Genomic DNA, 22,057 nt, shown 5'->3' with positions numbered 1-22,057 from the left:
AGGTTACAAGATACCCTTTCACTCACGGTGGTGACAAGCTGTATCCTGCGTTTCACAGCCTGGTTGCTGCTGCACAGACTTAGGGCAAGATGGGCGTGCACAGGTTCAACAGAGCACAGCACACCTGTCCCCAGAAGCCACAGAGTTGCAGTGAGTTCCCTGCGAACCAGAGGGCGCCATGGAGCCAATGGTGGTAAATTACAGCTCCCCCTAAAACTGCTACACGCGAACACCAGCGAGTAAATGATATCCAGGCAGGTCCCTGTTTTTCTCAGCTGTGCTCTGCTTAGAGTCGTTTTAAAACAAACACAAAGATTAAAAACAAGAATGAAAACACCTGTAGCCCCCCTCTGGTCATCCAGAGGTCACTGGAATGGTGGGCGCGATCGTGGACCCAGGCGGGTTGGGTGCTGAGCTTGCATGTGTGGAAAAAGTCAGGCAGTCCAAACACACAGAAAACACCTTGTCTGTGTGTGCGTGCTTAGGTGTGTCCAACCCTCTGCGGCCCCATGGACTGTGGCCCGCCAGGCTCTCTGTCCATGGAATTTTCCAGGCAAGAACACTGTAGTGGGTTGCCATTTCCTCCTCCAAGGGATCTTCCCAACCCAGAGATCGAACCAGTATCTCTTGCCTCTCCTGCATTGGCAGGTGGATTCTTTAGCACGGAGCCAGCTGGAAGGCACATTTCTTCCAAAGAGCATGACCTAGCTTATGCCTGCAGTGCCTGCCCCCAGTGACAACACCCAGGCATTTTCCTCCAAAAGAAAAGTACGCCTGCCCAGTGACACACCAGGTAACACACCCAGATGGAAAGGCACGTCTGGATCTTAGAATACTCAGGACTGCAGAATTACTTGGTTTTCCCAAAATAGCATGTTGGGGCTTTTTGCAATTCTAAATAAAATTACAAAGAGATTATCTTAGAAACCTGTCAAAATGACTCTAAAATTGAAGTAAAATAGTTATATAACGGTAATCAAGAGATATTGAAAAACAAGAGAAACTTATCCCAACATGAGCTTGAAAAGCGAGAGCAGTCTTCAGTGAGATCGCTTAAACTATAACCTACTATTATTTCTCAATAAACCATCTCCCGTAGCCTGCCTTGACTACCTGCTCACCCTCCAAGGTTCACGTAGCTTAGAGGAGGCATGGCAGGGCTCCCGAAAGGTAACACCTTGAACATATGGGTCACTATAGCAACAGTTGCTGCTGTGGTTTCTCAGGAACAGGGAACTGGCCTTTCCCAGTTCGAATGGGTCAAGGTCACAGACCACTCAACTGGGCCTGTGCAACTGTTCGACAGATGATGTCTGACATCAAAACTCCACCCTCGGATCATGCTGACGCTGCTGCTTTCTGAACCAATTCCCATGGAGAAGCCTGAAACCCAGCTGCACCTGCAGGGACCACTGACGACCCCTCCATTCCCTGCCTCTCCCAGTGCTCCCTGCACCTCCAATCACCCTAGATTCTCCACTCTAAGTGTCCTGAACCCCTCACCTGCAGGGACTCGTATCTGAGACTGGTTCTCCCATCTTCTCAATTACTGCCTTCCAAATAATCCATTTCTCTGCAGCAAAACTCAGTATCTCAGCATCTGACCTGCTGCCTGTCGAGCCAACAAAAAACCAGGTTTCGTGACAAGTTAAAGAGCGACACGGGGACTTCCTTGGTGGCCCGGTGGCTAAGACTCCACGCTCCCAATGCAGGGGGCCTGGGTTCAATCCCCGGTCAGGGAACGAGATCCCACATGCCGCATTAAGAGTTCACAGACTGCAAGGGCAAGCTCATGTGATGCAGTGAAGATCAAAGGTCCCGCGTCACGACTGAGACCCAGGACAGCCAAATGAATAGGAGGAGAGAGGGGGAGGGGACGGAGCAGTAAGGGCTACAAAGTCGCATGAGGTAAAGCAGAATGTTGCTGAGACAGGATCAACAGATCTCCGGGTAGGAAGAAAAAGAGAGCGTAGAAATGCACAGAAGTAAGCAAGGAGAGGTGGTACGGGAGAAAGTCAGAATTTCCAAGCAGACACTGCAGAGGGAGCGTTCAGGACAGGACTGAGACAGCCAGCTCAACACTGAGTAAACAACGAGATAAACACGATGCCACATCGCTCGTTTCAGCAAAGCAAACCCCGAGCAGGTTAGCACATAAAGATGTTTAAAACAGACAACCCCATAAACACACAAGAAACCCTGGTGCTATTTTAAATGATCTTGCAACAGAAAAACATTTCTAACCACGTTGCAAAGCCCGGTAAAGAACAAAAAGCTCTTTTTAAAAGTCCATAACACTGAAAGACAACAGGAGACGGAGCGGGGATGTTTGTAAAGCATATTTGTAACATGCTTTTCCTACAGGAAAAGTAATTTAATAGCATTTATATCTGAAACCTCAAATAAACCAATAATAAAGCAAACTTACAAAAGGAAAACAAAGAAGTTGAACAAGAAAAAGGCCTACAAAGGGGCAACAGGAAAAGATGTTCAATTTTGTTAACGATCCCAGAAAATAAAAACAGGGTAGGATTTCCTGCCTAACAAAACCGCACAGACGAGCATGTCTGTCTCCAAGAGCACACGACCCTGGGCTCAGGACAAGGCTTGTCCAAAGGGTGCTGTGCTTATCTGTTTGGCATACCTTGATTTAGTTCACTACGCACGCATACACATTTTCCATAAACAACATTTTCGAAAGAGAAAACAGGTATGAGCAGGTAAGAAAAGCCAGGCCAGGCTGTGAACTGAGGCTCCCTGTGGAGCGAACAGGGAGCCCAGAGAGTGACGTAGCGGCGGGCGGGCAGCCCGCGTGGGATCAGGGCGGCCTTTCTAACAGCGGCGGGAGAACCTCCGCCTGGCCAGGAAGAGAAGGTAGAGCTCCTCTCACTGCGACTGATTATTGGTGTTAAACTTCCTGACTTTCATAATCACGGTGTGGATGGTAAATAAAATCCTGTCCTTTGGATCCCATGAGCAAACGTTTAGGGTCAAAGGATATCTGGAATTTCCTCCCAAATATTCAGAAAAAAATAAACTATATGTGAAATTAAAAATATAAAATATATATTTATATATGCCTGTGTGCTAAGTTGCTCAGTTATGTCTGACTCTTTGCAACCCCATGGACTGTAGTCCTCCAGGCTCCGCTGTCCGTGGGATTCCCCAGGCAAGAATACTGGAGTGGGTTGCCATGCCCTCCTCCAGGGCATCCTCCTGACCTAGAGACTGAACCCAAGTCTCCTGCGGCTCCTGTATTGCAGGCGGATTCTTACCACTGAGTCACCGGGAAAGCCCCAAGTTGTATGTATATAAATATATAATTGTATTTATTTGGGGCTTCCCTGGTGGCTCAGTGATGAAGAACACGTGTGAGTGTGTGTGTGTGTGTGTGTGTGTGTAAATCTTGACAGAGAGAAAGTAAACAGGAAAAGGTGACAGGTAAATGAGAGTGCAATGCAGTGTTCTCGTGACTGTTTTGCATGCTTGAAGTTCTCTCAAAATAAAAGGAAAAACAGAAACAGTCCCCCAGGTAGAAAGCCAGTGGGATGAGACCACCAGCCCTGCTCAGGAGTTCAGGTCTGATCCAGCTCCTGAGGACTCACAGAAAGTGGGCTGTCATCAGCGCAGACTGTCATCTTGAAGTGATCCTGGCCAAACCTCTGGACTGTGTTTCCCAGCTGCATAGGTTACAAGTGCTTTTTAAGGGTGGTGAGGCTCTCTAGTGGCCAACTTGCGCTTCCCTCTCCAAGTAAATAAATAAATGCAAATTCGATCAAACCAGTTTCGTTTTCTTTTCTAAAATAAATGACAGAAATGGTCCGAAGTATCGATGCTGTCAGTCTGTGCTGTGGAGAGGCTCCTGAGAGCCCCTTGGACTGCAAGGAGATGCAGCCAGCGCATCCCGAAGGAGACCAGCCTGACTGTTCATTGGAAGGACTGAGGCTGCAATGCTTAGGCTACTTAGGCTACTAAGCACCTGTTAAGCTACTAAAGCGCCCATACTTTGGCCACCTGATGCGAAGAGCCGACTCATTGGAAAAGACCCTAATTTGGGGAAAGATTGAAGGCGGGAGAAGAAGGGGCCACCTGATGCGAAGAGCCGACTCATTGGAAAAGACCCTGATTTGGGGAAAGATTGAAGGCGGGAGAAGAAGGGGCCACCTGATGCGAAGAGCCGACTCACTGGAAAAGACCCTGATTTGGGGAAAGATTGAAGGCGGGTGAAGAAGGGGCCACCTGGAGGCGAAGAGTCACGACGGGGCGCACGCGTCCACTGTCTTTCGGCATACAGTCCTGGCACGGTCGTATGGGCTTTGTGTTGCTATGAGCTACCGCTTGGGTGGTCATGAATGATAAAAAAAAAAAAAAAGAAGGGGCCACCTGATGCGAAGAGCCGACTCATTGGAAAAGACCCTGATTTGGGGAAAGATTGAAGGCGGGAGAAGAAGGGCCAACTGAGGACAAGATGGATGGATGGCATCACCGATCCAATGGACATTCGTTGGGACAAGCTCCGGGAGGTGGTGAAGGACAGGGAAGCTGGCGTGCTGCAGTCCATGGTCTCAAGGAGTCGGACATGACTTAGTGAGGGAACAGCAACAAGCTTCATTTCCTCTTCTAAAGTAAGTTAGAGACATGGTCCTCAGCCCAGTGTGTCTTGATTTTGGCAAAGTTTTGGAGAAAGCTGTTCATGACACAAGGGCTTCCCAGGTAGCTCAGTGGTAAAGAATCCACCTGCCGATGCAGGAAATGTAGGAGACACAGGTTCGATTCCTGGAAGAGGGCATGGCAACCCACTCCAGTATTCTTACCTGGAGAATCCCATGGACAGAGGAGCCTGGTGGGCTACAGTCCACAGGGATCACAGAGTCGGAACAGGACTGGGCGACTAACACTGCCTTTTATACGAAAAGGGGAGGGAGTAAAGTCCTGCTTCCAGCCCTTAGGGAGGGGGAAGGGTTCATGTCGCCCTTCCTGTAGCCATTCACTGGTCAGTCAGCTGGCGAGGATGTTTTCTAGGCTAAACTACATAATTTTAGCCAAATGCTCATTTCCTGGCCAGGCAGGGTTCCCAGAGATGGGCCACGATGCATCATTTAAGCTTCCAGGCAACATCCCTTCAGCGATTACCTTTTAGCCAAAGAGATAGAAAACAAAGGTTAAAAGAAACAGACCCAACACGGAGTCAGATTAGTCCTTCCCCATTACAGACGCTGTCTTCATATTCACGTGGTGTCTCCTGCGTGTGTCTGTCTCCAAATTCCTCCTCCTTAAAAGGATGCCAGTCGTGTTGGATGGGAGCCCACGCTAATGACCTCACCCTAACCGGATTAGCCCCGCACTGACCCTATCTCAGCGTTTGATGAGGCAGCTGGTAAAGCAGTCGTGGACCGGGGGCGGGGGTGTCCAAGGCCAGCTCCCTCAAATGTCCACGTGCCCCCCGGTCGTTCACCACCGGCCAGCCTGAGACTCAGTGCCCTCTGGTGGCGTGAGCGTTAGATGGGGAAACAGGCAAAGGCTTCGTGCAAACGGCAAGCCCACGTCAGCCCCCTGACCTCAGGCAGCACCAGGCAAATCCCACGACTGTTTTCTTTTTATTAAACTTTCTATTTTAAATCAGAGTATAGTCGATTAACAATGTTTTAACAGTTTCAGGTGGACAGCAAAGGGACTCAGCCATACATGCATCCATTCTCCCCAGAACTGTTCGTTTTGATATAATTTCAAACTTACAGGAAAGTTCTAATAGAAGTACAAAAACTCGCATAGACCCTTTCCCAGATTCACTGTTTGCATTTACTTTGTCGTGACACACCCTCTTCATTTACCCTATTAGAATATATAATACTGTTTTGCATATTTTAAACAAGACACGGCCCATGAGCTGGAGCTGGTGGGGTGGAGACAGGGTCTGCAGGCAAGATCCAACGTGACTTCTTCACAGGCATCTTAATCACTTTTGGAGACAGGGGGCTACTCATTTACAAATCCAACTGTGTGCTAATTTAGTAAACATACTTAGGAGGTTTCCACCGACTTCCAGAGAAGTGGAGCCATGCAGTCTTTGAAGAGGTTCTCCACGGCCTCCTTCTAGAGCGTGTCTTCGCAGACCCCCAGCTACCCTTCAGTCAGCAGAAGGGCCTCACACTTACTTTCCAGGAAGAGCCACTTTCTCTGCACCCGGCAAAGACAGCCAGGCTCCTGTCTCCACGTTGGCTTCTGTTCCTCCCCGCTTCTCCAGCCTTGATCCTGCAGGCCTCTCTCCCTTCTAACACGTGGATCCTCCCCTTTGCAAGGGTGTCTTGGCTTGTACCTTTATACAGACATAAAGCTTCTATCCTAACACATCCTCATTTACCCTGAGGTCTCCTTCTGCCCATCAGCATTTCCCAGGTGTGTGCAACAGGGACCATAGTCACATCACAGGCCCAGGGTCGCAAAGTCAAGTACGGTTAGGAAATGCTTCCTCTCTTTCCTGCAGGAATCATCAGAGCCTTTAATTCTAAAAAAAAAAATGGGTCTGCAACGCAGCGCTCCCCACACTGTTCTAACAGGCTCAGAACTCCATCTTTTGGAACGTCTCCAGGGACTAACGTCAGCTTTCAGGAGTGCTGGTCAGCACACAGTGTCTCTGGGTCCAGCTGGTCTGGGACGGACACGGCCGTCTGTCCAGCAAATCCTCTTCCCTTCCTCTTGGTCACAGCACCGGACTCGGTTTCCCAGCCTCCCTCTCAGCGAGCTGTGACCACGTGGCCTCCATCTTCCCAGCATGAGATGTGCCTTCTCCAGCCCCGACCCCTAAAACTGGCTGTGTGCTCGCTCCCACAGGCTGTCCCTCTGGCTGGAGATGGACCCCCAGCGGACGCGATTCAGCACTGCCACCACAGGGCGGGTGTCTGAACGGCCAATGGGCGGAGGAGCCCCTGGATGATGCACACGCCTGCCGGGCCACCGCAGAAACAGGAGGTGCGGGTGCCCGTCCATGCCAAGCCCTGGGCTGCTGCGGCCGGTTCTCGCCGCCGCCCAGCCCCCACGCCGCGCATCCTCATCTTCCTGTTATCCGGCCTCTGCTCCCCACCTGCCACGAGATGACCACCACGCGCCCGTGATGTTTCCGCCAGGTCCTGGGGTCTGACTTGGGTTCTTAGTTCTTCCCATAACCCGACCCTCCTCCCAGCACTTCCTCAAGGCTGGGGTCCGCAGCCAGATTCCGTTTCCATCGCTTCGATTCTCAGAATATTTTCTCCTGTCCCTCCATCTCCACCCCCAGCTTGGGTGTGTTCCTGTCCTCGGCTTCTCTCCCTGACGCGGCTTCATCTCTGATCTCGTGGTGTCTACCATCTCATCCAAGGAAGCAGAGGCAGAAAGGAGAACTTAACTGTCACCTCACCAGGGCATATTCTTCCAGGAAAGAAGCTTGTTTTGTTCACAGCTGTTTATTAGCCTCTAGTTATGCCTGGCACAGAACAGATGCTCCATGAACATCATTCGTTTTTCTTTATTTATGTATTTATTTTTCTTTATGGTGTGCAGGGTCTTCGTTGCTGCCCGGGGCTGCCTCTAGCCGCAGCGAGCGGGAGCTTCTCTTCGTTGCGGCAGCCTCTCTTTGCAGAGCGCAGGCTCTGGGCGTGCGGGCTTCAGCAGCCGTGGCCCCGGGCTTAGCTGCTCTGCAGGCGGGATCTTCCGGGACCAGGGGTTGAACTCGCGTCCTCTGCACTGGCAGGCAGGTCCTGCGGTTGCTGCAGCCCCAGGGAAGTCCAGTGTCTGTTAAATGACCAGACGAATGTCGGCCCTGTGGACTCCACCCTGCCGGTCTCCTCTGTCCTTGGGATTCCTCACGCAAGAATACTTAAGTGGGCTGCCATTCCCTGCTCGAGGGTGTCTTCCCACCCCAGGGATCACAGCTGCATCCGTTAAGTCCCCTGCATGGCAGGCAGGTTCTTCACCACCAGCACCGCCTGGGAAGCTCACTAGACAAATGAACAGACAGAAAGGGAGGCGTTACTTTTCCGGCGTCAAAGCCCAGTTAGCCCCAGTGATGGGGGAGGACAAAACCCAGAGCTCAGCTGGGAGTTGAGAGAGGAATCGAGATCTCGGGGTGTCGCTGGGGAGGCAGGGCGCTGCCCAACACCCCTTCCTCCTGCAATGTGGCACGCGGGCCTCTGCTGCCAGCGGGCGCCAGCAGGGGGAAGGAAAGGCTTGGGGCACAGGCTTGGAAGAACGTTTCAGGAGAGGAGCCACGTGAGCGACGGGGGAGGACACAGAACAGGAGAGCAGAAGCCCCGTTCTCTGCAGAAGCCGGCTGCTGCTGAAAAATTCCACGTCTGGCCCTCCTCGCAGCGGAGGGTCTCCTACGTGCCAGCCACTGCGGTGCCCTGGGGACACACGGCTGAGAGCGGCCACTCTGTACCCGGAGAAGCCCACCACCCAGCAGCACGTCGGACCCAAACCACGGCCATGAGGCCACGTGCTAAGCACTACCTGCCAACAGCAGGGCGGGACGGCCCTGGGCACACAGGGCGGTTTCGGTCACCCTGCCGGAGATGCGCCCTGGGACAGACGCACAGAATCGCTGACGCCTGGGCTCCTCCTGGGAGAAGATCCCCCTATTAAGGGCATCTGCTCACTCTGCAACTGGTACTCAGCTCTGACCCTGTGCCAGGCTCTGGGCCATAAGGGTGGGCAGAGACAGACACAGCCCTGCCCTCGCCTCCCCGGGGAGAAGTGCCATCAGCCTCACAAGCACGCCAACAAATGTACAACCTAAATCCGAAACCAAGGCAAAGACGGAGCGGTGCCAGGCTTTCCCGGAGGAGAAGTAAACCGTGTGGGCACTGATGGATCTATGGAGAACGTGGAGGGCAGAGACTGCGGGCTGGACCAGAGTGTAAATAACAGAGCTGCCGGCCGCCCAAGGGAGACCAGACTGCCCGGGTCCACCCTCGGGGGCAAGGTTTGACCACGTGACCAAGTCACGGCCAACAGTATCTGGGGTGTGATTCCTGAGTGCGTCCCTGAAGGAGGGACTTCTTTCCCTCCCTTTTTTCACCTTCCTCCCCCGCTAGAGGTGGTGGTGAGTCGTCTTGTAGCCAATGGACCACGGCGATGCTCCAGGGAAGCTGGAGGCGAGGGGCCCCAGGTCACTGATGCTGGAGCTGCCTTCGGAGCCCGGGAACCCTCCCCAGGTAGGCGTGTGAACGAGAAGCGGACTTCTCCCCTCTTAGGGAACTACCACTGCAGCGCTTTGTGGGAGCAACTACACTCACCATTTTTTTTAGAATGAGCCTTATTTATGTGTCTGGGTCAAGTCTTAGTTGCAGCACACAGAATCCTCACTGCATCACGCGAGATTTTCTTCGTGCTACACAAACTCTAGCTGTGGCATGCGGACTCAGTAACTGTGACGTGTGGGCTCAGTTGTCCCTCCGTGTATGGTAAAGAACCCGCCAGCCAATGCAGGAGACACAAGAGACACGGATTCGATGCCTGGGTCAGGAAGATCCCCTGCAGGAGGGCATGGCAACCCACTCCAGTGTTCTTGCCTAGAGGAGCCTGATGGGCTACAGTCCACGGGGTCGCACAGAGTCAGACACGACTGAAGCGACTTAGCACACATGTGGGATTTCAGTTCCCTGACCAAGGATCGAACCCATGTCTCCAGATTCTTAACCCAGAGCACCCAGGAAGTCCCCAAACTGATACTTCTTAATGCACACATCTGGAAGATACTAACAGTCGCTTAGCTTTCTTTTGCCAAAGAATTGAATGCTTTTGAACTGTGCTGTTGGAGAAGACTCTTAAGTCCCTTGGACTGCAAGGAGATCCAACCAGTCCATCCTAAAGGAGATCAGTCCTGGGTGTTCATTGGAAGGACTGATGCTGAAGCTGAGGCTCCAATACTTAGGCCACCTGATGCAAAGAACTGACTCATTGGAAAAGACCCTGATGCTGGGAAAGATTGAGGGCAGGAGGAGAAGGGGACGACAGAGGATAAGATGGTTGGATGGCATCACCGACTCAACGGACATCAGTTTGAGTGAACTCCAGGAGTTGGTGATGGACAGGAAGGCCTGGCGTGCTGCAGTTCCTGTGGCTGCAAAGAGACATGACTGAGCGACGGAACTGAACTGAACGGTCGCTTAATAATCCCACAGACTGTAACAATTAGTTAGGCCTGTTGAGAAACAAGTTGGACTCTGCCTCAAAAGAGATTTGATTATTTGTGTACTCAGGATCTGAGGAACTCATTGCTGGGAAAATGAAATCATCTTGGGATGTGGAGAGAAGTTTGGCTTCTAGAAGGTTCGTGACCTTTCCAAACCCCCTCACATCTATTAGATTAAGCTGTGTGCAGCCCCGGCCGCCCCCAGGCCAGGCTGTCTAAGGGGCTCGTCACCCCAGGAGTGGGAAGGCAAAGCTTAGCAGACAGACGGCACTCCCTTCTCCACATGACAGGTTCTTGCAGCGGGAGAGCCTCCAAAAGACATGTGGTTCCTGCCTCTGGCTTAGGACACGACACGGTCAGTATCAGCAGTGAGAGGTGACCGTGGCCCGATTTCAAGACCTGTGGGGAGAGAAGTCTGCATTTTTTTTAATGTTTAATTAATGTATTAATTTTAATTGGAGGATAATTACATTGTGATGGTTTTTGCCATACACCAACATGAATCGGCCACAGATATACATGGGTCGCCCCCCCATCCTCAACCCCCTCTGACTTCCCTCCCCAGCCCGCCCCTCTAGGTGTCCCAGAGCACCGACTCCGGGTGCCTCGCTTCATGCTTCTTTGAGGTCACACTGGTCATCTGTTTATCACATGGTCCTGCATACATTTCAGTGATTCTCTCAAATCCTCCACCCTCCCCTTTAAGGACACCTGCCTCCTCAGGAGAAGGCTGCTCGGGGAACAGGGTGGCTATCACAGCATCTGCAAGCATCAGCTCTCTAGTAACGAGGGTGTGAGCTGGATGCCTTAACGGCAGGTCTGCTGTCCCCGGGGCGTCCCTAGGGCTTTCCTGGTGGCTCAGACCATAAAAAATCTCCCCGCGATGCAGGAGACTTCAGGTTCGATCCCTGGGTCGGGAAGATCCCCTGGAGGAGGGCATGGTGACCCCACTCCAGTAGTCTTGCCTGGAAAAATCCCATAGACAGAGAAGCCTGGCGGGCTGCAGTCAAGGAGGTCGCAAAGAGTCGGAGAGGACTGAGCGACTGAACTGCAACGACTGCTGTCCCCCAAGAGTCTGAGCTCTCACAGAAGGTCACGGGGCCTCCAGGAGCAGAGGCCAGCGAGGACGCCTGCTTCCTGCCTCTCCCCAGCTCTGCCCACCATCACCCCCGTCAGTGCCCACTCCCTGACCATGAGCTCTCTGCAGGGCCAGCATGCCAAGGCGGACAGGGCAGAGCTCGTGGCCTCTGGGGAGGTGTTGACACCTGGCTGCAGTGTGGCTCTAGGGTGAGCACCGTGTGCCCAGACGGACCGCAGGGCTCCCAGAGTGTCAGGCCGGAACAGCCACAAAGGAAGGACAGGAAACGACTGTGTGGCGACGGCTGGGATCTCCCGTGCTCACCGTGAGGCTCCACGAGGCCCCCGCGCGCCTGCAACACGCGTGTGCGCACGCACGCACGCACGACGGCGCTTGGTGCCTGCTCCCGGGTCGGGCGCGGAGGGCGAGCAGCTGTCCGTGCGGAGCTGCCAGGTCGGTTCCCTGCCCGCGGACCCCGCGCGCCCTCCCCGCGGCGTCTATTTATAGGAGCCCCGGCTCGGCCCATATTGGTTAGGCGCCCGGCCGGTCAGGCGCCATCGCGGCGGCCCCAGCGGAGCGAGTGCGGCCGCGCCTCCAGCCGGGCAGCCCCGTAAGTAGCGGCGACCCTCCTGGGGGCGGGGAACCACCTGCGCGTCCCGGGTCCCTCCGGCCCTGCGCCTCCGCCGCGCGCGGCAGCCCCGCGCAGCCCCGCGCAGCCCCGCCCGGCCCTGGGGCGCCCTCCTCGCCGGCCCGAGAGCGCTGGGGTGGGGGCGCCTGCCGGTCGCGGGCTCTTCCTTGGAACCCGAGGACGTGCCCGGCACAGCACACGGCCAGAGTCCTCACTGCAAATTGAATATTCTAATCCCCCTGCGTCTCCCTCCCGCCTGGACCCCGGGGGGATTCTTGAGGAGCTCTGTGCCAGCTAAAGGCTCCGGGGAGAAAGCAAAGAGGCCGCAAAGGAAGGAGCAAAGGAGACGCGTCTTTAGCTTATCTCCCTCCTGGTCGGCCTTGAGGCCCTGGTGTGGTTCATTACCATGCAGTAAATCCAGGGTTGTCAGTACCCCTGGGAGTCTCCGTGTACTCAGGCCGGTCCGGAGCCATTTCTGCCAGGCTCTGAACAAGACGGTGATGCCCAAAAGCAATAAGGTTGGAGACTAGTTGGGAAAGCCAGGGGCCACCAAGGTAAGGCTGTAGGGGCGGAAAAGCAACAGCCTCGGAGGAGTTAGAAATGAGGGCGGGGTCAGGTCCGGATGGGGGCGTGGGGAATGGGGGAGGCAAGTCCCCTCTGAGGAGGGGGCTACTCAAGGCCTGCTAGTGGTCTCCGTGGTGTGCCTGTGTGTGTCCAGTCGTTCAGTCGTGTCCGACTCTTTGCAACCTGTGGACTGTAGCCCACCAGGCTCCTCTGTCCATGGGATTCTCCAGGCAAGAACACTGGAGTGGGTCACCATTCCCTTCTCCAGGGGATTTTCCCAACCCAGGGATGGAACCTGGGTCTTATGCATTGTAGGCAGATTCTTCACCACTGAGCCACCAGGGAAGCCGGGTCTAAGAGGTGGGGTTGCCAAGGCCTGCCGGTGGGCCTCGCCATGCAAATTAAGAAGCCCCCATTGCTGTCTTCCTTTTTTTTTTCAATGGATGCTGGAATATGTCAGCTTTGCATGTTGACAAGTTACCAAAAAAAGTCTGTGAGCTGCCAATGTGCTATCTCTGGCTTCAGGTCCCTAAGAAGAGGGGCCGGGGCCAAATTCCTGAGCACACGGTGACTGGGGGCTGATTTTGAGGGCCGGAGACCTGGATGTCAGAGTGTGTCAAGCTGTAGGCAAGGAAATCAAGGTAATGATTCTGCAGCATTTACTTGCCTTGGACAAAGGGATAGCAACTTAGAGAATCAAGCGCCACTTTTATATGTAGAAAGAAAACATCTTCAAGATATTGGTTAATAACATGCATAAAAGCTATGAACTTGTCATTTAGGGCTAAGCAAAGCATTCATTTAATTGCACAAACCATGTTGAGCAGCTCCTCTGTGCCAGGCAATGTCACAGACAGATGTTAATAATACAAAAGGAGAGACTTCCCAGGTGGCCCGGTAGCTGTGAGTTTGCTCTCCCAATGCAGGGGGCCCAGGTTTGATCCCTGGACAGGGAACTAGATCCCACATGGCGCAGCGAAGACCCAGCACAGCCAAATAAGTAAATAATGTTTTTAAAAAAGAATACAGAAGGGTTAAGATCGGAGTCCTACCGTCACTGTGATCTCCAGTGAAAAGGGAAGAGGGTGGATACATAAATAAATTGCAGTAACAGCAGTGCTTTTGAACTGTGATGGAGAAGACTCCTGAGAGTCCCTTGGACTGCAAGGAGATCCAACCAGTCCATCCTAAAGGAGATCAGTCCTGGGTGTTCATTGGAAGGACTGATGCTGAAGCTGAAACTCCAGTCCTTTGGCCACCTGATGGGAAGAGCTGACTCATTTGAAAAGACCCTGATGCTGGGAAAGATTGAAGGCAGGAGGAGAAGGGGACGACAGGATGAGATGGTTGGATGGCATCACCGACTCAATGGACATGAGTTTGAGAAAACTCTGGGAGTTGGTGATGGACAGGGAGGCCTGGCGTGCTGCAGTCCATGGGGTCACAGAGTCGGGCACGACTGAGCAACTGACCTGAACTGAACAACAGCCCGGTCACTGCTGTGCTCAAGGTAAAAAGCAAGGAAGAGCCTCGAAGGCTTCACTGAGAGAGTGATGACTGGGCTGAATTTTGAAGAGCCGGTCCACTTTTTGAGGCGGAAGTGGATGAAGGGCACTGCAGACACAGAGAAGAACATGTGAGGCTGACCGGTCGCCCTGGAGCAGCCAGGGGTTCACCGTCATGAAGAGCCTGGTAATACAAGGAGGCAAGTCAGCCGTGAGGCAGGCAGGGCTGGGAGGGCCCTCTCAGAGAGGGCCTTCTGATGCCTGGCTGGCGCTGGTGCTGGGGAAAACAGGCTCGAGATAACTTCTGTGAATGTGGGGAGACTGATTTCATGCACAGAGTCACCAGCTCCCAGAAGGGCTGTGTGGTAACTCTGGAACTCAGGCATCACTTTCTGAGGTCACGTTGACCTTCCTGGGCTTGCCAACCAAAATTTGTTCAAAGGGGTTTTAGGCTGGAATCTGGGAGCCTAACCATGTGATTTCTTAGGTCGTCAGTCTTTTTCATCAATAAAATTCAAGGCTTTGCTGTTGACCAACTCTATCATTTCAGATTAGAACCTCCTCACATACTGAACATGTCTGTGGGGAAGAAATATATATACACTAATTTGGGAATCCAGTAACTTCTTTTCCCACCAAAGCAGATGTAGGAGGACATTGTTCCTGCCTTTCTCCCAAGGCAGTTCTCATTCAGACTGGAGAAGTAAGGTGTAAGCTTTTGGATTTTCCAGTGACTCGTAAGTTAGGTTGCCTACAGCGTGACAGGTTTGAAAGGAGATTCATGATGTATGTATATATCCTGTCTGTCTGTCTGTATATACACACTAATGTGGTTTACAATGTAGGTTACATCTTCAAAGTTTGTAAGTTTCTCTAATGTTAATACAAATTTTAATTTTAAACTTAGTTTATGCAATATTTAAGACATGCAAAAAGGCATAACGAAAAATACACGTAGCCCTAGCTCATTCTTTTCTTCAGCTTCTACAAGCTCTTTTTAAATACTGTACAATATTCTCTTGAGTGAATATGCTATAGTCTATGTGTTCTCCCGTTATTGGCTATTTAGGCTCTTTCCAAAGTTTTGCTAATTCAAACAGTACTGCTATGAATTTAAACTACTTTTGACTTCAGCAAAATATAGAGGCATGGTCACGTATGAATCATTATTCAGAGAGGGTTGGATGGCATCACCAACTCAATGGACATGAGTCTGAGTAAACTCCTGGAGTTGGTGACAGACAGGGAGGCCTGGCGTGCTGCGGTCCATGAGGTCGCAAAGAGTTGGACACGACTGAGCAACTGAACCAAACTGAGCAACTTTAAAGCTGATATAAAGATTATGAAACTAAACATCATAAAAGCACAACACTGGCAGTTTAAGTAAATTAACATCTTTATGTCCCGTTAAACGTTATAGCAATGCACTTCTTAAAACTAAGTAATCTGGACGTGGTGAAACTGCATGTTGGATTTGCAGAGTAATTAGGCTTTATTCTTGTGACACATTTATCTTTGCTACTCATTTCTCCCCATTGTTATGGGCACTATTAATATGAGCGCACCAATTCGGTCTTCTATAAATCGGAGCAGAGAATAACTTCCCATTGATATCATTGAGAACATTTGTACAGTTTTGTTTTGCTGATGAAGGGAGAATGCCCTCTGTGCCCCAGCCCCAGGCACACTCGCTGTCCGTTCTTTCACTTGAGACCTGTGCCCACTGCCGTGTCTGTGCCCACAAGCAGTTTGTCTAGGAGCCCAAACATTTTTATTGTTCAAAAATTATTTGCACAGGTGTATTCAGCTTCACCAAGCAAATTACATATGGGAGATGCATGGCCTTATTTATTTCTCCCAACTATTCTTATATAATTCTCAACACTAGTCTCAGGTCAGGAATCAGAAAGAGGCTAAGAAACTTGCTCATGTTGTAAATGGCACAGCAAGGTCGCAGAACCCAGGTCTCAGGAACCCAAGAGAAAGCCCGAGTTCCTCACCTCTGAGGCACACTGCTACCCCGCCACGAGCACCTTGGCCCAAAGGACTGATCCAGCTGTGAATACTTTATTTATATACAGCGCCCGCATCTTCCTGATGCAGAAACTGACGTGCAGAAAGGTTCCATCATTCTAGGATGACAGCAGTGGCTCAACTCAGACCCAGGACTGTGGGGGGTGTGTGTGAATCCCTCAGTCATGCCCGACACTTTGCGACCCCATGGACTGTAGCCTGCCAGGCTCCTCTGTCCATGGAATTGTCCAGGCATGAATACTGGAGGGGGTTGCCATTCCCTTCTCCAGGGGCTCTTCCCGACCCAAGGATCGAACCCAGGTCTCCCACACTGCATGCAGATGCTTTACCGTCTGAGCCACCAGGGAATCCCAGACCCAGGACTGCCTCACTTTAAAGCCCCCGTCTGCAATACCAGTGTCTTCTATGCAGATTATGCATACAAGAAACAACTCTGGGAATGCTTACTGAAGCATTTAACTGCCCAAGCGTTTTCCAGGGTCTCACCAGGAAAGTCATTTGGTCTGTAAATCCATCCCGATTAGAGTAGCTTTCAGGAGTGAAATAAAAGGTGTTTGGAAGGAAAGTGAACCAGTGAAGTGGCTCAGCCGTGTTTGACTCTTTGTGACCCCATGGACCGTAGCGCACCAGGCTCCTCCATCCATGGGATTCTCCAGGCCAGAACACTGGAGTGGGTTGCCACTTCCTTCTCTAGGGGATCTTCCCAACCCAGGGATTGAACCCAGGTCTTCCATATTGCAGGCAGACGCTTTACTGCCTGAGCCACCAAGGAAGCCCCTCGGTTAGAAGGAACAGATACTTAAATATATGTGCTCATCTGAAAAAGTCATAAATGCTTCTTCCGAATGTGAAAAGTATTATTTGTTGTTGTTGAAGCCAGTGTATGGGGCAGAGAAACTGTATCCAAACATTTATTTAGAAAATTGATTTATCTTCAGGAATCTCGGGGAGACAACCAGATGATCTTTTTAAAATAGGACTCTGAGCCTTCCCTGTCTCAAACTCTCCAGCTGGACTGAAGCAGAGGCTTGCAGACCGGGCGCCAGGCAGGGTCTGGGCGGCGGGTTTCCTCCGACAGCAGCACGGGCTTGTTGTCCTGCTGCCTGTTTTGTGTCGCCCACGAGCTCAGAATGAATGTCATCATTTTAAATGGCTTTTTAAAACCAAAAGAAGAAGAATACTTTATGATGTGAAAATGTACGAAATGTAAGTTTCCGTGTCTGTAAAACATTTATTTCTGGCACAGAGCGGTGCTCATCTGTTACACACTGTCTGTGGCTGCCCCTGCAGCAGCCCCAGGTGTGCAGACGACCCCACCCTTCTGGCAGAAAGGAAAGAGGAACTGGAGAGCCTCTTGATGAAGGTGAAAGAGGAGAGTGAAGAAGCTGGCCTAAAGTTCAACATTCAGAAAACTGAGATCATGGCATCTGGTCCCATCTGCTACTGCTACTGCTAAGTTGCTTCAGTCGTGTCCAGCTCTGTGCAGCCCCATAGACGGCAGCCCACCAGGCTCCCCTGTCCCTGGGATTCTCCAGGCAAGAACACTGGAGTGGGTTGCCATTGCCTTCTCCAATGCGTGAAAGTGAAAAGTGAAAGTGAAGTCACTCAGTCGTGTCCGACTCTCCATGACCCCATGGACTGCAGCCCACCAGGCTCCTCCACCCATAGGATTTTCCAGGCAAGAGTACTGGAGTGGGGTGCCATTGCCTTCTCCGTCTGGTCCCATCACTCCATGGCAAATAGATGGGGAAACAGTGGAAACAGTGGCTGACTTTATTTTTCTGGGCTCCAAAATCACTGCAGATGGTGATTGCAGCCATGAAATTAAAAGAGGCTTACTCCTTAGAAGGAAAGGTATGACCAGCCTAGACAGCATATTAAAAAGCAGAGAGACTATTTTGTCAACAAAGGTCTGTCTAATCAAGGCTACGGTTTTTCCAGTGGTCATGTATGGATGTGAGAGTTGGACCATAAAGAAAGCTGAGGGCCGAAGAATTAATGCTTTTGAACTGTGTTGTTGGAGAAGACTCTTGAGAATCCCTTGGACTGCAAGGAGGTCCAACCAGTCCATTCTAAAGGAGATCAGTCCTGGGTGTTCATTGGAAGGACTGATGGTGAAGCTGAAACTCCAATACTTGGGCCACCTCATGCGAAGAGTTGACTCATTGGAAAAGACTCTGATGCTGGGAGGGATTGGGGGCAGGAGGAGAAGAGGACAACAGAGGATGACATGGCTAGATGGCATCACTGACTCGATGGACATGGGTTTGAGTGAACTCCAGGAGCTGGTGATGGACAGGGAGGCCTAGTGTGCAGCGGTTCATGGGGTCCCAAAGAGTCAGACACGACTGAGTGACTGAACTGAACTGAACTGAACCCCTGCATTGCACGGCAGCGCTGAACTCAGACAGAAATCCCACGAAGCCTGAGCCTTCCTCTCCGGCGCTAGTCGGGTGCTTACGTTAGAGGGCTGATTAAGAGGGCAGGCTCTGGAGTCTGGGTTCAAGACGCAGTTCCTCTGGTTATAAGATGCTGTGGTCGCTGAATGTGAAGAGGTAAATTCAAGAGTTGACTTAGTGCTTTCCGCCTTCTATCAAGGAGAAATGAGCAACACTGGAAATTTCTCCAGTTCTTTTGCTCCAGTGAAACTGAAAAATATGTACTTGCAATTCCTTATGCAACATTGTCTCATGCTCACGCATATGCCACTTGTGATAGTGAGGCCTTCTGAGTGCCAACGACAGCACCCACCAACTCAAGCCTGCTCAGACATGGAAGGGAGCAGCATCTCCCTCTGAACTGAAACGTCCAGACACGAGGCACGTCTGAAGCACCGCCGCCTTTCCTGTCCTGGCTCTGTCCTCGTGCCGGCTGTGGGCACAGCGTGCAGAGGGTCAGACCCCTGATCTGTGTAGCACGCGGACGCTCCCCCGACCACTGCACCAGAGGCTGAGCGTCACTGCAGTCAGGCCAGGCTCAGGGTCCCTCCAGCCCCTGAAGCAGCCTCAGGGCGAGGGCCGTTGTGGGGAGTCCACCTGCCCTGCCCCAAGGGAGGCAGGCTGGGTGCTGAGGGAACGCCGGCACTGTGCGGACAGAGCTGCGTGTAAGACGTTACCCGTGACGTGTTTATCAAGAAGACTGGTCTGATGGTGAGACTCAGCGGTCCCAGTGCAGGGGGTCCCGGTTCCACCCCCAGGCCACGAACTGGACCCCACACGTCGCAACTAAGGGTTCGCATGCCACCTGAAGGTCAAAGCACCCACGTTCCGCAGTGACACAGCCAAATGCATAAATAAACAAGATAGAGGGTTAAAAACAGGAAACCCGGTCCATCAGGGACCAAGGAATCTGTTTTTAAGCTCTTTGAAACGAATGCCACTTCTGTTTTTATGAAAGTAGTCCTAAGCCAAAAGGTTCAACAAGGGTGGCTTGGTTCCTGCCTGAAAGATACGAAATCCTAGGCTGCAGTCGTAACACTCGGGCCCCCAGTGCCTCGTTCCCTCCAGCGTCATCCAGATAAGCTTTAGGAGTTACCAAGGCTGAAGTGCCTGCATCGCGTTAGATCCTGTGATGCCTCCGGGAAGCTTGCTCGTGGCCTGCTAGCACTGTGGGGGTAGGTGCCCTCTGAAAGTCTTATATATCAGCACATGGCATGGAAATCTTCAAACATTTATTTCCTTATAAGACCGGTTTTACACTTTTTAGGTTGAGGCAACAGCTGTCATCTGTAAAGCTGACTGATGTGTTTATGTATAAAGAAGCCTACATAATATGGTTCAGACCACTCAAAATGTGTTGCAGCAGAGCTCAGAAAGATAATGACTGCCTGCTGCTGCTAAGTCGCTTCAGTCGTGTCCAACTCTGTGCGACCCCATAGACGGCAGCCCACCAGGCTCCCCCATCCCTAGGATTCTCCAGGAAAGAACACTGGAGTGGGTTGCCATTTCCTTCTCCAATGCATGAAAGTGAAAAGTGAAAGTGAAGTTGCTCAGCGTGTCCGACTTCTAGTGACCCCATGGACTGCAGCCCACCAGACTCCTCCGTCCATGGGATTTTCCAGGCAAGAGTACTGGAGTGGGGTGCCATCGCCTTCTCCGAATGACTGCCTAATTACCCGTAATTGGATTCTCTTTGTAAAAATCTACAACAAAGCAAAAAGCAAAGGTTCACTTTTAGCCTGAAAACTCTTACATAAGAAGTTTAACTTATCGAAATATAGCTGAGCCATTGTTCCATCCTTTTTGCTGTTTAATCGCTAAGTCATAGCTGACTCTTTGCGACCCCATGGGCTGTAACCCGCCAGGCTCCTCTGTCCGTGGGGTTTCCCAGGCAAGAAGACCAGAGTGGGGTGCCGTTTTCTCCTCCAGGGGATCTTCCAGACCCAGGGATCGAACCCGTGTCTTATGCGTTGGCAGGGAGGCTCTTCACCACCGAGCCATCAGGGAATCCAGCTGAGCCATCAGCTGCCAGAAGATCCGTCGAGGAGGGCTGTATTCTCACCTCAAGTGTACGGATTCTAGGACTGGCTAGTCACTATGATTCCACACCCTTGAGCAGTCATTTTTCAGGTCTTACAGTTGCTATTATATCATTAAACATTCCTTTCATGCTTAACACTTGTTTCCTGAAATGAACTTTAATTCAACATCGAAAACGTGCCATGTCTCATTGAGACAGATGAGATTTCTAGCGCTTTACCGGATTACAGAAATTTAGAAAGTTTGTAACCTTTACAGCTGACAGATTCTGCTTTCGCGGTGTTGAAATTGTCACCGCCCCTTCTTTCTCAGCTCCTCGCTGACTTTTCTGCCATCAATGTTAATTCTTGCTGTGTGCAACACTGGCCACGATACACCTGGACGGAGTGACGGAGGCTGGAGATCCACTCCTCCCATCCAGGGCTTCCGACTCTGGGAATGTCCTTTAGAGCAAAATGGCTAATCAGCTTCCGTTCCCCAGGGGAAGGTGAAGCTGAGACAAGCTTAAAGAAATTTTTAATTAGACTTGTGCCTTTTCAGGCAAGAAGTAATTCCACCTCTGCCTCTGGGAGATAGGGAAGAGCCAAGGGAGGGTCAGAGAAAGGGGGTGACTCTTGTGGGTTTTGTAAGTTTAGGACGATTTAGTCGTAAGTTTCAAGTGCTCTGAGTTCTCACATCGACAGACGCTTGGCTGTGCTCTGCTTTCCCAAGCCCTGTTGTGAAGTATTTACTCCATGGCAAAGTCTGAGCAGAATTTTAGTGGACTGCTTTTCCAGCCAGCCTGCATGCCCCCTTGTGGTTTTGCAGACTGGCCGTGATTGCATCTGGGTGCGTTTTGGGGGACGGCGCGTGTAACCTTTGGGGTGGTGGGGTTGCATCTCCACAGAGAGACTGTCTCCTGATGAGACCGGTCCTCCACCTGAGGGTCAGCTGAATTTGGTAACAGGAAGTGGACACACAAAAGGTGCCCATCTTGACTCCGTGCTGGTCCAGTGGTTGAGTCTGCCTGCCAATGCGGGGGACACAGGTTCCATCCCGGGTCTGGGAAGATTCCACGCGCCTCAGTGCGGGGGCGGGGGGGAACGAAGCCCATGTGCCACAGTCCCTGAAGCCCGCACGCCTTAGAGCCTGTGCAGCACGGGAGACCCCCGGACTGGGAGGCCTGCACCCCGAGGCCGGAGAGCGAGCGGCCCCGCCCCGCGGCTGGAGAGAGCCGCCCAGCAACTGAGACCCAGCACCATAGATAGACAAGTAAAATTAGTTTTTTTTAAAGGTGTCCATCTGTTCTCTCTTCATTCACCTTGGCAGGAAGGTCTTTCCAGCCCTCCTAGAAAAATCTCTGCCATTAGTTAGAGAAATAATTGTTCATGGTTAATAATTTATTGGTTTTTCTTTTTCTTTTTTTTACAATCAATGCCATGATTTTAGATACCACGGTAGTTGTCTTTTTTGGTGGTGTTTGGTCACTAAGTCGTGTCTGACTCTTTGTGACCCTGTGGACTGTAGCCCTCCAGGCTCCTCTGTCTGTGGGATTTCCTGGTAAAGAACCCTGGAGTGGGTTGCCATTTCCTTCTCCAGGGGATGTTCCCGACCCAGGGACTG

General features: G+C 51.7%; 1 protein-coding gene across 2 annotated transcripts in view; it reads left to right on the top strand.

Moving 5' to 3' along the window:
* The first annotated feature begins 11,762 nt into the window (after positions 1–11,762).
* Positions 11,763–22,057, top strand: part of KBTBD12 (kelch repeat and BTB domain containing 12) — a 51,300-nt gene continuing 41,005 nt past the window's right edge. The window contains exon 1 of one of the 2 annotated variants that reach the window (XM_061397298.1): positions 11,763–11,856. The gene's annotated coding sequence lies outside the window, so the exon portion shown is untranslated. Of the gene's footprint in view, positions 11,857–12,008; positions 12,429–22,057 lie in introns of those variants that run through there. The other variant, XM_061397299.1, reaches the window with a different exon arrangement.

Source organism: Bos javanicus, chromosome 22, assembly GCF_032452875.1.
Source record: "Bos javanicus breed banteng chromosome 22, ARS-OSU_banteng_1.0, whole genome shotgun sequence".
Taxonomy (NCBI): Eukaryota; Metazoa; Chordata; class Mammalia; order Artiodactyla; family Bovidae; genus Bos; species Bos javanicus.
The sequence above is the reverse complement of the archived record's forward strand: the minus strand, read 5'-3'. Positions and strand labels throughout refer to the sequence as shown.